Raw genomic sequence first — 14,667 nt, forward strand, 5'->3', positions numbered from 1 at the left:
CCCAAGAATAAGTAATGCTTCTAACATCTTGCTGCATTTTGGTCTTATTTCATCCAATTTAAACCACCTCTGAATACCATGAAAACCCTATAAATAGACTATCCAAAATGCAACAACAGATGCTATTGGAGGTCGCCGATTCATAGGGTTGCTGCAAGTCGTAATCGATTTGAAGGCTTATAACAACAATCCCTGCTGTTCAGGTTTCCACCAGCTCCAAAACAAAGGGAACTTGGGGAAGGCATTTTATTGAAAGCTTTATCCTATAATCTTCAACCTATAATCTTCAAAGTCTATAACTGAAGGAAATAGCCAATGTTTCACCCTAAATCATCATAATCCACTGAAATTTAACATATTTGCTCCTAGTTTCACCAGTCAGCAAGGTGCTCAGATTCTTCTTGGGACTGCTGTGAAGATGGGAATGATACGCAAATATGTGGTTTTTCAGAACAAAAAGCAGCTTGCTATTTAAAAAGATTGAAATATTATGACAATTAAATCTTATACGGTTAAGCCAGAGCTTGGAAGTAATTAGTTGCAAAAAAATGAATTACTTATAATTTATTACTTTTTTGAGGAACGAATAATTTCTCTACATTTTGATTGTAATAGAACAAGGAGTAATTTTATTACTTTATTACTTCAGGAGTAATTGTAATGTTTCCAGCATTACTTCTGAGCATTACTTGGGGGGGAGCAGGGGAAGTCTTCTGCTCTTCTGACTTGTGGATGAAAATCATGCGCCTCAAACTGGGCCTCTGCACAGCATCACTCTTCCCTCATTCTCTGTGGGTGTTTAGGAGGCAACGAGGGAAGAGGTGGAGAGAGAAAACAATTGTTTAAAAAATGGACGGTGGTGAAGAAGAATGAAGCAGAGGGAGAAAGAAGCCGGACGGCAAGGCTATGGATGAAGGAGGAGGAGGAGGTAGCAGCAGAATGGAGATAAAGAACTGTGGAGATGAGAGATGACCATGTGTGTCTGTGTTAAAACCGTGTCTGCACTTGGCACTGCTCTTCCTGGCTACTTTGCTGCATTTGCAGTGTTTTAACATTTTTGCACCCCTAAGAAAAATGTTTGCTTGGGTGGGTGTGCCTCAGTTGGTAGCAGGGCAGGATCTGAGAGGTGGTTGAGTGAGAGACATTATGCTTGCTGATTTGACGTGCAAAAATCTGAGCAGTGGCCTCTGTCTCCCTTCCTCCCTCCTTTACCAGCGGAGAGACCACAGCTGCTATTTTATGGATCAAATAAATTATTCTACTACCTCTGTGTGTGTTTATTTTTAAAGTTGTTTTAAGCTATTTATGTGTGCAACAGCCAAGGTCAGCATCTTGTATGCACTCTAGGTTTTTTTTAAGTAACTTAACTATAATTGTAATGATTACTTTTGAGTAATGGTACAGTAATCAACTCCTTTCAAAACAATTGTAATGGTAATTTATTCCTTTTTGGGGCCATGTAACAGTAATTGTAATTTGTTCCTTTTAAAAAGTAATCTTCCAAGCTCTGGGCTGAGCAAAACTAAATTTTAGGATTTGACAGGGAAAGTCTTTCAGATAGACCAGCCTTCCCCAATCTGATGCCTTCCAGATGTTTTGGACTACAACTCCCATCAGTCCCACCCAGGATGGAATTAGGAACATCCAAAACATCAGGAAGGCACCATATTGACGAAGACTGATATAAGGCTGTGCACGCAAGTGAAAACTTGCATTTTAAAACAATTTTAAAATGTATGATTATGTCAAAGTAAAACCCATTAATTCCAGTGGAACTCACTGAAGTTCGGTAGCAATGCTCATAAAGCCAACTTTTACCCTCATCCCAAGAAATGGGGGGGGGGGAGAGAGAGACATTTATTGTAACAGATTTTAATTCTCCAATCCTAAACATATTTATTACTAGAGAGTAAGTCTCACTGAATACAGTAGGTTCTGAGAAAGTATGCATGGGATTGCACTATTTGCATCTTAATCCTGAGCTTTAAAGAACTGCAGCAATTCAGAAAGGAGTTATTCTGGAGGCATTCAAGAGGCAGCTGGACAATCACCTGTAGAGTATGCTTTAATTTGGATTCCTGCATTTAGCAAGGGGCTGGACTTGATGGCCTTATAGGCCCCTTCCAACTCTACTATTCTATGGTTCTATGATCCATGTACATTTCTGACTAACAAGAGAGTTATGCTCAAGCGATTAATCAGTACTGCAGTTTCAGGATACAACAAGTAGTTTTCCTGGTGCAATACAATGCATTAGAATAGTGATGAATGTATCAGAAGGGAGCGGAAATGTAATTTCTCAAATCAGTATTTGAAAATTTAAACTAAATATTTGGAAGCAACATAAACAAAATCCCAATCTGTGCTGCTGTGAAATGAGTTGTAGATGATAGACAGAGCAAAACGAGCTTCTGCACGTGATGAGGGAGCACAGCATCCCTCTACATATGAGAGTGAGGACTGGGAGAACTCCATCAATATGACGGCAGGAGGAATGGCAGTGGCTGCAGCCACTGCTGCTGCGGGTTGCATCTCCTCGGTGAAATTATCTTTGGGTAAGGAAGCCGCCACCGCTGCCTCTTCCTGCTCCAGTTCGTCCGCCGCAGCCACCGCCTGGAGCACCGTCTGTGAGGACCAGCGGGACTGGGAGAGCTGGAGGAGGAGGAGGTGTTGCTGCAGGGCTTTTGGCGAGAGACTCAGGCGGCAGCGGTAGCTCAGACTAGAGGCGGAAGCAGCTGCACAAAGTGCACAGCATGGAACTTGACAGGCTGCCAGAGCCCGCTGAGTGCCCAGAGTTGCCCTTCTGCCTCTTGGAAGCTGCCGCCCCCACTAACACCACCTCCTCTTCCTCGGCGGTGTGGCCTGCGCCCATGGCACCACGTTCCTCCTCCGGCAGCCCTGTGTCCTCCCCCAGCCGCAGCTTCATCCTCACCAGCTCCCACAACACGCAGCTGGTGGGTGTTGGGACTCAAACTGCAGGAGTTGGCACCACCGAAAAGACCATGGAGCCGCCACCGCCATCAGTTGGAAAAGGCTTCAGGGAATTGTAACACTGAGATACAAAACATTGCAGGAAAAAGGATGGATGTCTTTTTAAGACAAGGTCTTCGATTCTGAGTTTCTTTCCTGGACATTTTTTTTTCTTAATAATGTTATTGGTTATTTAGTTTAATTTTTGTAAATTGTATTGCTTTAATTGATGTATTTTTATACTTGTGTTTATTTTTCTTTGTAAGCTGCGTTGAGGGCCTTTGGCCGAAAGGCGGGGTATAAATAATTTTATTATTATAATAATAATAATACATATAGGAAGAGCATAAGGTCAGCACAAACTACACAAAATTATTTCATCCTTAGCTACTTTACCAAACAATATTTAGTAATTGTCCTAACTTTATTCCAATCCAATTTGTAAAGAACATTTCAGGAGGTATAAAGAAATTAAATTAAACCCTACTGTTAGCAAAAAGTCTTTCTTATATGTGCACGCATACACACACACACACACACACACACACACACACTTCTTTTTAAAAGGCAGTCTTTTAAAAGAAGACGAGAACAGCAAAGAATTGATGTCTTTTATGGATCTTCTTGATCTATGCAACTGCTAAGAAAACTGACGAATCTAAAATACTCAACAAGTAGATCAGCAAAAACAATGGAAAGAAATAAAGAGTTACTTGGGAGACTTCTCTCATCCCTGCTTAATTATTGTTTTGTGAAGACCTGGAACTTTCCGGGCTGAATTTCCTGTGCTCAGTTCAGTAGCGGAAATTCTCATGATGTCTTTTCTCTTGTTTTTCTTTACCCAGCAAGCTTGAAGTGAGACTGAATCATTCCCCCCCCACCTCCTAAAAGAGTAACAACTTTCTCCAGACCTTGGTACTTAATACCTAAGGCTCAAAGTAGAATGGGAAAAGTGATGACAGTAGATCGTCACTACCAGCTACAAAATAGTCATATCCATGATTAAAAAGCACACACACACCAATGGCAAAATCCCAAAATTAAGGTCAGTTAAGTTGTCTGAAGCAGCCCCCCACTGCCTGTCACCTACGCTCATTCCTCAACTCTACAAAATTTCTTCTTAACACTAACTAAAAAGCATGAATTTGTACTATTGCGTAGCACCCACAGATACTCATTAGAATTGCCAACAGGAGCCCAAAGCTCTACTAATTATTGCAACTGAGGAATATCCACAAAAACAAGAGCAGGCAGGAAAAAGCTAGAGCACAGCAAGCAAACCAGAAGTCATGAATCACGGTGCAGGCAACCTGTTCTAGGAAAGTACACAGAGGAGGAAAGAGGGTTATTACTTATTCATTCATAAAGCAGAGTTTGAGCGGCCTCACACTCTGGTTTGAACTTGAAATATACAGTGGTGCTCTGAACACACACCACCAACTTCATTCTGATGTTTCAGTCCTCAAGGGTAAAGACGTGAAGGCCTGGGGGGGGGATGGAACAATTGGGAGGGGGCAGTTTTTTCCAATTTTTCCCATTTTTTCCCAGGCCTTCACATCTCTGTTCAATGTATTGTGCTTCCCATCACCACTTCCAAGCACTGGTCTAGCAACTGAACTGCCTCCCCCAATTGAAAGAGAAGAGAAAGATCAATTTAATTAGTAAATTTAATTCCGACATCTCAATTTTCAATAGAAATGAAGCAACAAATATGATATGCCAAGCCATTTTATTAAACCAAAAGCCTTACTTCCTCACACATTTACTTACCACCTTTCAAGGATCTCAAGACAGAGTGGCATTCATTAGATTATCCCATTTTATCCTCACAACAACACTGAGAAAAACTAGGATAAGAGCCTAAGGACATTCAGTAAGCTTCAAGACAGAGAGGATGTGAACCCAGGTCTTCATGTCCAAGAGAAACACACTGTCCGTTGCACCAGTGGCTTAAATATATTCTGGAAAATTAGGGTTAGAAACGTGTGGTGAGCCTATATGAGTACGGCAGGCTCCCCATTACAAAAAGTCACCTTTGAACTCATGGAGGGAGATGGAGAGCACAGGGTGAGCACATGTGTCCCTACTTCCTTTTCAATATGATGTTAATCGAATGGAGAAACAAAGAGGGCATATAATTGACACCAATTCTGTACGGCGAAATCTGCATTATGGTAGAAATGTGACAACAAACTATTTAAATACTTTTTCTTGAAAATTAAGTGCTCCTGAGCATCTATTAATAATACACATCTGCTTATGACCTATATCATTACATACATGTACTCTGGCATGAGGATTGAGGGCAATGACAACTCAAAATACCACAAGCTACATCGCCATTCTTCAGTAGCTGGGCAGAGCACCAAAAGTTCACAGCCACTAATTATAGGAAGCTCAAAAGGAGGGCAATCCTCTGTATCAAAAGACAGACAAAGAATAAGGACATGTTGATCTGAAGGTCTGGATGTCATCCTTGTTTGCTTTTAAACAACTTTCCAGAAGCAGAGATGTACATACTTGAAAAATGCAAGTGATACTATGGATTCCCACCTCATAAATGGCACAATCTGCACGTACCTGGTATGCTCCTGCATGTACCTGGTATGCTCCCAAGGAGGTGGAACACTACTTGGAGGGTCTCAAAATGTGTCTGCTTGGACCATATACTACCAAAAGCATTTTTCTACACTGGTTGTGTAACAATACACAGTAGTCAGATTATTACCAACCATCTTCAGTGTTCATATACATCACAGGTGCAAATGGGGTATTTGTTTTTTTAAATACTGTCCTATTCCTACTATACAGATGTCCTTGACTACATAAAAACTCTCCTGTGCTTTGCAACAATTACAAATCCTCATAATAATTACTGTGGCAATTGTCATCACATACATACTTCCAATTAGGAATTAATACTGTTGCTACATGGTCTGGCATTGTTGACTCCTGTAAATAGTGTGTATGCACATGCATGTAGTCACCTATAAAGAGACTATGCAAATACTAAGAGCAGAGCTCAAAAGATACATAGGGACCTATGTAAATCATGTGCCAGCTGGCATAACCACCTAACTTCCTATGAAAAGTTGAAGGTCGAAGTTAAAATATTGTAGCTCTTTACCCAGTTTTGAAGTCTGCCAATGTCATGATGGAACTCAAGCAATTTGAGCTAATTTTCTATTGAAAATAGCAACATATTCTCTCTGGATTCCAAACTGTCCTTCACTATAACCCCTAAAACATGTTTGTTCTGTTCTTTCAACAAGACACAGTCCTGCAGTTCATTTCACACACACACAGGAAGTAGTTTCATAGCTCATAACGTTTGCTTGTCAGACGGAAAGCAAGGGGGGAAAACACTGCAAGTTGAATGCTCAACAGATTTCGATGACAAAAGGATACATGACTAATACTACCATTCAATGAAATAAAATCCTATCCTTTCAAAAACAGCAATAGAAGGCTAATTGTTTTTAAAGTATCAATACTTTGTTCCAACAAGAACAGACTTTGGACTTTATTTCAGACTCAATTTCCTCAAACTTAGCATTCAGGTGTCATTTCACCACCAAAGCATCCTCATACTGTCAACAGCCAAATAATTTCAAGACTTGGCATTGGTGTGATGAACAGGGAGAAATTTCTATCTTACAAGACACACTTTTAGGTGGATCTCAACATGGTACAATTAGGGTATGAGCATGTATGTAGTAGAGGAACAAAAAATCATGCTTATTGTGAAAGAAACAAGCAGTCTTACTTATTCTGCCACTAAACCATGAATTAACATTGGAAGGACATGCCAATGTATGTGTTAAGGCTTCAGCATTCTCAAAGAATTCAGGAATCACCTACTTGCAACCAAAACTGGAATTGCATCCAGCATCCAGCTACATTAAACAAAATTAGCCACTCTGCAAAAGTACAGCTCTATAGTTTGCATATGTCAATGTGGTTCAGTTATTCTACTCTTCATTCTATATAGCATTTGTTACTCTCAAGTGTAGTAGATCAGATAGGCCAGTCTTGACTCAGATTTGAATATTTACAACTTTAATTTTGAGGAAAGTGTAAATCTCTAATCCCCAACATTAAAAGCCTATATGCTTGAATCAATATAGTATACACTAAAAATATAGAACCAAAAAATATAAGTAACAGTGTACCAACAAGGGCTGAAAACCTGCAAGCAGAATTATTCTAGTTAAGATCTGTTGTTGCAAATTCTTTAATTATTTGTTTACCAGATAATTTTCACAGCCACAGCTTAAGCGAACTGAGGACGGCCAAGTAACTAATTTGTTATAATTTTAGGACCAGTTCACATATTTGTCAAATATATTACACTGAGTAGCCTTTGGTACGCAGCTATCTGGAAGAAGTAGTGAATGACCCAATGTAAAAAAGGCCATAGGGAAAGAGAATGGGTGTAAATGATGTGCAGTTATTATATGCAGCTTTATATACTAAAAGCCAAGCACATTGTAAAATAAATGTTTTATCTGTGTGTGCAAACTACACATCTATATAACATTTTGCTAGCATTCATTCTTTTTGCCCAAGGCTCGCTGCCCACTATCTGAGTTTGGATTGTTATTATCTGCCTATGTTAATTATATTAAGCAAACCAGGTACTCTGTACATTAATGGTGCTGTGTGTAAACAAAAAACACAGACACACAGACAAAGTATTCCTACACTCAGAGTTCTGAACAGACTTTCACCTAATCACCTCTTAGTAAAGATGGATATTGTACACACAATACCTTAAGATAGTGCTGTGTGAAATGCACTCACTTTTTTCATTATTAAACTCCAAAATATACAGCCACTTTCATGGGTACACTACAGCCAGGATGGAATTTTCACATTCCACAATGTTAAAATACCCCCATGACATTCTGCTGCTTCCCATAAGCACACTTCAAAACAAAACTTTACAAAACTTATAATCCTGAACTCAGAAATATTTGCTTAACAACCCTCTAAGCTTTCATGGCGATACACACAACAGTCAGAGAGAATCGAAAGTTCAAAGTGTAAAACAAGAGAGGGGAAATCCAGACCCCTGTTGGACTTTTTTCTGTCAGTGGGCTTGTAATTTGTTGAAATTAATTAAAAATCAGCCATGTTCACAGAGTACCTGTAATCCTAATACTAACATTGCCCCATACTCTGACCTTCATCTTCTGCAGTTTAAAAAAATGCATGGCTAATTTTTAATTAATTTAAATTTAATAAATTTAACACTGAAGTCTATTACAACATTGGGCATGCTCAGTAAGAACCAACTGTCAGTGTACTAAAAGCCAGACTCACCACTGTTTGGCTTAGCTAAACAGGTGGCCACACCCCTGACAGACATTTATTTCACTTTTTAGACAGTCATGTCTAAAGAATCCTGGGAAGTGTAGGTTGCTAAGGGTACTGAGAGTTGTTAGGAGACTCCTATTCCCCTGACAGAGCTCCAGTGGCCACACAGTCAGCCCCTCTTCTAGGGATTGTAGCTCTGTGAGGGAAATAGGGCCTCCCCTAGCAACTCTCAGCACACTTCACAAACCACACTTCCCAGGATTCTTTGGGGAAGCCATGACTATCTAAAGTGAAATAAAGGTCTGATGTGGATGTGGCCAGTGAAACCTTTGGTTTAAATTTGGGTAGGATACTACATGTGCCTGCGGTAGAACAAAAAGGTGGGGGGGGAAACCTTGAAAAACAATGATACTGTTCACAATGTTTTCCTTTTGGAAAGGAAAGGGGATTTCCTTCTGCCCAGTAACCACCCACCCAATCTCCTCCCCTCCCCCTTCCTGCCCCTCCTGTAAGTCAGTTTCACATATCCTAAGCATGATTGTACAGGAGTAAATATCACTGAACTAAAAAAGCATGCAAATTATCAAATCTGCCCTCCCCTCCTCCTCTCTCCTATCCCCTCCCTTTTGCCCCTTCCCTCCCCCTTCCTTCATATGCTCAGAGGCATATGTTAGCAAATTCTTCCAAGCTACACAGCAAATGGACTGGACTCTGAAAGACCAACCCAAATTGTGTTTGCATTTTTACAAATGTGTAGGGCACTACAATATCTCAGAGAAGAAGCCAGGTCTCTTGCTCCCCTGGTGCATTCACTATGGCTGCTCAGTTTCCCTGCTTTTTAAAGTTTGATAGAAATATCTGTTGGCTATAGGTACATTCTTAATCAGCAAGGGGTTTTTTGCCTATTAGTGTATATATAATATCAAATGTCATGTGATTTTATTATTTGGCCTAAGACTCATACTATCCAGTTAAAGATACTGATTAATTTCTATGTCTGGAACAGGGAACATTGACCGAGAGATCCCACTCAAAAAGTTTGGTAACATAACATCCAGCATTGTGGATTTTAAAAATTAAAATACCTATGTGAAAAAGAGACCCAGCTATACTATTACTGCATCATTCATGTGAAGAAGAAAAAAGATCCTTAAATACATGGATGGAAAATCTGTTGCCCTCCAGACTGGGCATGGCCAATGGTCAGGAATGATGGAAACTCTAATCCAACAGCATCTGGAAGACCACATGTTTCAATTATTTAATTTAACTATATGCATCCATGTGTGGTGAAGAGAACAAAAGCTCAGAAAATAGAGACTGTGCAAGAGCTCAGAACCTCAGCTTAGGCACAAAATATTTTACAAAATACAGGGGTTTGGCTCAAGAAAGAGGCTGAGAGCCAACTGCCCAAGTGCAAAGCAAGACCCCTGCCCATGCTGGTATGGTCTGGTTTCTCTCTCTTCCCTTTATTACATAACTGAAAGCATCAGAGCTCAAACTTACTTGAAAATCATAGCCTCCAACTTGGAAGTCTTTCCTCCAGAATTCAGCTGCTGGTTGTGATAATACTAAGTGGAGGAGCTGGTCAAATCCCATACACCAGGGATGGGAAACCTGTGGGCTTCCAGATGTTTCCATCATTCCTGACCACTATCCATACTGGCTGGGACTTATGGGAACTGAAGTCCCAACAATGTCTGGAGGTCACAGGTTTCACACCCAGACTTATACACACCAAGACAAAAAAAAAGGCTTTCTGACATCTTCAACAACACAGTTATGCCTAGATTTTTTCACTCCTGTTCAAAAATGACTGTGAAGAACTGTCCAAAGGTGATGCAAATTCTAACCATCCCAGTTCTGGTTATATGGCCTATTAGTGTAATCAAAGCTTTCAATCAAGTGGAAAAGAGAGCCAGTGAATAAACTATGTTTGGCTGAATATTCTCACCCCAGGGTAGATTGTCTGTCTCATCCCAACGAGAGGCAAAGAGGAATTCACCACACACTAGGGTTGCAAGGCTCAGGGCCTGAGAATGATTCTGTATCTTTAAGACAAGAGAAAATTCAGCCAAGTGCAAGTGTTCTTGCAACACTCTAATGGGAAAAACCACAAGGTGAAATTCTCCCTTCTCTCTGCACAACCTTTAAAGATACAGAAGGCCTCTTGGAGACTGGGCCTGGCAACCAAGAGGTCTTCTGTATCTTTAAAAGTTGTGCAGAGAGAAGGGAGAATTTCACCTTGTGGTTTTTCCCATTACTGTGTTGCCAGAAAACCTGCACTTGGCTGAATTTTCTCTTCTCTTAAAGATACAGAATCATTCTCAGGCCCTGAGCCTGGCAACCCTACCACACACACTATTTCTCATACTGCCCTTCCTCCCAGCAGGAGCCCAGGGCAGCAAACAAAATCACTAAAAACACTTTAAAACATTATAAAAACAGACCTTAAAATACATCTTTAAAAAATCTTTAAAAACATTTTTTAAAAGCTTTGAAGAGAAACACATACATGATATGTGTTAAAATAGACATCTACCCAGTCAGAGAAGACATAATGAGAGGTAAGCCAGAGATAAATGGTACTTATAAGTACTGAACATTTTATCCTCATGAAACTTTTTTTATTCTTATTATGAAACAGGAAAATTTGGCATCAAAATAGTTTCCTTCCTTTCTTCCTCACTGGGCACTTTCCTCTATTATCCCAGTATTGAGCATGCCCATTAGAAACCTCCTTTCCATTTACTCAATACTGAGAAAATTGCCCCAACAGCTGGTCTCATCTTCTGCATCATTGCAGCCTGCAATTCCAATTAGGCCCTCCCTAATATAACAATAAGAGCACTCTGCACTTGTAAACATTTCTAAAATGATATTCCTCAATGCCAAACTAATGCACATATATAGAAGACTGCCAGAAGACATTTAACACTTTATTTTAAGCAACTTCTATTCCCATTTCAGACCTGGTTTTGTCACCTGGAAGGCCATGAAGCTCTGGAGCTCTGCCTTGTCAACACAGATCACAATTTAAGCCTTTGATCTTTCTGGTTCAGACTTTATTATTCACTTGAATATGCCTTTCTGTATTGAAGTGGACAACCCTACAATCAAAACATCAAAGCTACTAAGAGGGCATATTGTAAAAAGCCTGTGTTCAGACATAAGTCTGATTGTTGTTTGTTACAAATATCTCCCTATAATTTTAGGAACATTACAGACAGAAGTAAGTGATAAAATCAGAGTCCTCACATGCATATGCTTAAACATGCACAGAAGCTGTGTAAGACAAAATCTACAAATGTGGGCATTTTAAAAATTTATTCAGTAATAATCAGACAGGCAAGCGGATGGTTTATTTTTAACTGATATCATATAGCCTATATTATAAAAATAGGTACCTAAACTTTCTGATTATCTTGACTCTCATATGCTCAGGACTATAATTTTGAGATCTCTTATTCTCCACACTGCAGAATTATCCAGGATTCAACAGGTTCCAAACAGCACCAAATAGGCACAACAGTTGCTTTGCATTCCAAGGCCACAGGTGATTCTTTTTAAACTGCAGATTGTAGCCACCAAGCTGTATAATTAACCATGGCTTCTGACCATAAAAACAAACATATTCAGGGGGAGGACTTCCAGCTCCCCTAGCTACATAAATTACTTCAGCCCAAATCTGGTACACCCTTGGACTGCAAACAGAGGGTAAACTTGCACTAAAGTTAACTATTTGAAGTTTGCTGCACCAGCTACGTCATAGACAAATGTCAGTTCCAGAAAAGAACTGACCTACTTTTGAGAAGAATGGGTCTTAGACATTGCTGACCATTACTTTTTCTTCCTTCTTTCTGGTGTATAGCCTGGTTTTCAATGCTGGCCAGTCAGTTGGGAGTCAAGTTGCAGATTAGACAGCTGGAAACCTATCCTTCACACACACCCCTGAGAGGAAAAACCAAGTACCAGTCACCAAAATCATAGTACTGGCTAAGCAGAACCTTTCTTCCTGTACTGCAGTCAATCATCCAGGCTGTTGGCCACACTGGACAAGTGATGCATGGGCCTACTTCCATCATTCTGCATTGCATCACCTGCCTCATTTCTTGGCCCATAAGAAATACCACACACATATACATAAAAATACCTTTTAAAAGAAAGAGAGAGAAGAGATCTTGCTCTGCAAGCTACACAAAAGCAAGAAAAAATAGAAATGGACTGCCTTCAAGTCGATTCCAACTTATGGCGACCCTATGAACAGGGGTTTCATGGTAAGCGGTATTCAGAGGTAGTTTTACCATTGCCTTCCTCTGAGGCTGAGAGGCAGTGACTGGCCCAAGGTCACCCATTGAGTTTCATGACTGTGTGGGGATCAAACCCTGGTCTCCCAGGTCGTAGTCCAACACTCTAACCACTACACCACACTGGCTCTCTATAAACAAGAAGGTAGCTTTATTTCCTGCCAAGCTTACTTGGCTCTTTGCCCTGTGTTTGTCTTTGTTCATATCCTAGTGCAATCTGAAAGCTCTTTGAAAATTCCCATGAATCAGCTAACCCAAAATCATGTCAATAAACCAGGCATCTGCAGGAAGTCCGCTTAGCATGTGGAAGCACCTTCCCTTTGTCAAAAAGGGGCAGCCCTGCTATGCAAAGGAGCTGGATGTATAATCTTTAAAGAACAGATGGAGCTGGCAACAGGAATCAGAACTAGTCTTTATTTTTGCCTAAGCTTGCTACTATTGCATACAATTCAGTAAACTGAACAGCCATTCACTGGCAGTAAGAGGCCATGCAGAACGAGTAGGAATGGCAGAAGGTACAGGCACAAGAAAGGAAAAGGAGTTTGTTGTGGTCATTTTCTATCCTTTATACTAACAATAAAACTCTGAACCTTCTGCTTGTTTTTTCTTTGCAGTAGAATAGGGCAACCAAGCTGGAAGATAATGTAGCATCTTCTAGAAGATAGTGTGTGTGTTCTACACAAGAGCCCACAATTTTGTGAAAGTCTATTGTTTCCAACAGACAGCCCTTTTTTAATTTAGTGCACACAACCTGTAATTGTGGACTCTCCAAAGAAGTGCACAACTTTCACCCAAGGTGTTTCTAATCTTTTGACAGTGCATCTTTCAGTCTTCCCTATACATAACAGCCTTCCCCAACCTGGTACCTTCCATATGCTTTGGATTAAATTTCCCCATGGGACCAGGTCGAGGAAGGTGGGTGCATACTTTACCAAGCAGGACTTTACATCACAAGTTTGCTCAGTAAAAAGTCCCACTGTGCTCAATAGGCCTTACTCTGTAGTGTGTTCAGGATATCACGCTTAAAAGCCTTCTACAAGAAGGTTCTAGATGTTCAGGACCCCAGCCTCTAAAACACAGTACAGTGCACATATATAGGAGGCTGCCTGAAGACATTTAACACTTTATTTTAAGCAACTCCTATTCCCATTTTAGACCTGGTTCTGGCACCTGGGAGGCCATGAAGCTCTGGAGCTCTCCCTCGTCAACACCACAGATCACAATTTAGGCCTTTGATATTTCTGGTTCAGACTTTATTATTCACTTGAATATGCCTTTCTGTATTGAAGTGGACAACCGTAGAAATCAAAACATCAAAGCTACTAAGAGGGCATATTGTAGAAAGCCTGTGTTCAGACATAAGTCTGATTGTTGTTTGTTACAAATATCTGCTATAAACATCTCCCTATAATTTTAGGAACATTACAGACAGAAGTGATAAAATCAGAGTCCTCACATGCATATGCTTAAACACACACAGAAGCTGTGTAAGACAAAATCCACAAACTTGGGCATTTTAAAATTTTATTCAGTAATAGTCAGACAGGCAAGCAGATGGTTTATTTTTAACTGACACCATACAGCCTATATTATATAAATAGTGGCTCCCTGGAAAAAGTGAGTTGCAAACTGGGACCCAACTCTTGGAATTCACTTTGACCTCTCTCCCTTGGTGAAAATCCACCCACATTTCTCCTTGCTGACTTTCAATTTGGTTTAGTGCAGCCTAGTGGAACCTCCGCCCATAGGCTTATTTATTTATTTATTTATTTATACCCCACCTTTCTTTTCATGATTGAAACCCAAGGCAGCTTACATATGCTTCCCAGGCAGTTTCCCATCCAGGCACTGACCACACCTGACCCTGCTTAGCTTCAGCAAGGTGCTGACCTTATGTGCCGTTGTTTTTTACAAAGCCACACCACCTCTCCTACACTTATCACCATATATGACATCAGGTGCAGAGCAGGTACAGAAACAACAGATCAGCTGACTGGTAGCACCTGCAAAGCCCTGAGCTTTAGCACTTCAACTTCAGTGGTATTATACAGCCACAAGAGTGGCTGTATAC

The 14,667-nt window shown here is 40.3% G+C and overlaps 1 protein-coding gene across 6 annotated transcripts in view; it reads right to left on the minus strand.

Annotated features, from left to right (window-relative positions):
• ARHGAP26 (Rho GTPase activating protein 26) overlaps positions 1-14,667 on the minus strand; it is a 421,406-nt gene that overhangs the window by 350,196 nt on the left and 56,543 nt on the right. The window contains exon 1 of one of the 6 annotated variants that reach the window (XM_061616985.1): positions 11,697-11,800. The exons of the other annotated variants lie outside the window; for them this stretch is intronic. The gene's annotated coding sequence lies outside the window, so the exon portion shown is untranslated. Of the gene's footprint in view, positions 1-11,696; positions 11,801-14,667 lie in introns of those variants that run through there. 6 annotated transcript variants of the gene reach the window in all.

The sequence above is a fragment of the Rhineura floridana genome, chromosome 3 (assembly GCF_030035675.1).
Source record: "Rhineura floridana isolate rRhiFlo1 chromosome 3, rRhiFlo1.hap2, whole genome shotgun sequence".
NCBI lineage: Eukaryota > Metazoa > Chordata > Lepidosauria > Squamata > Rhineuridae > Rhineura > Rhineura floridana.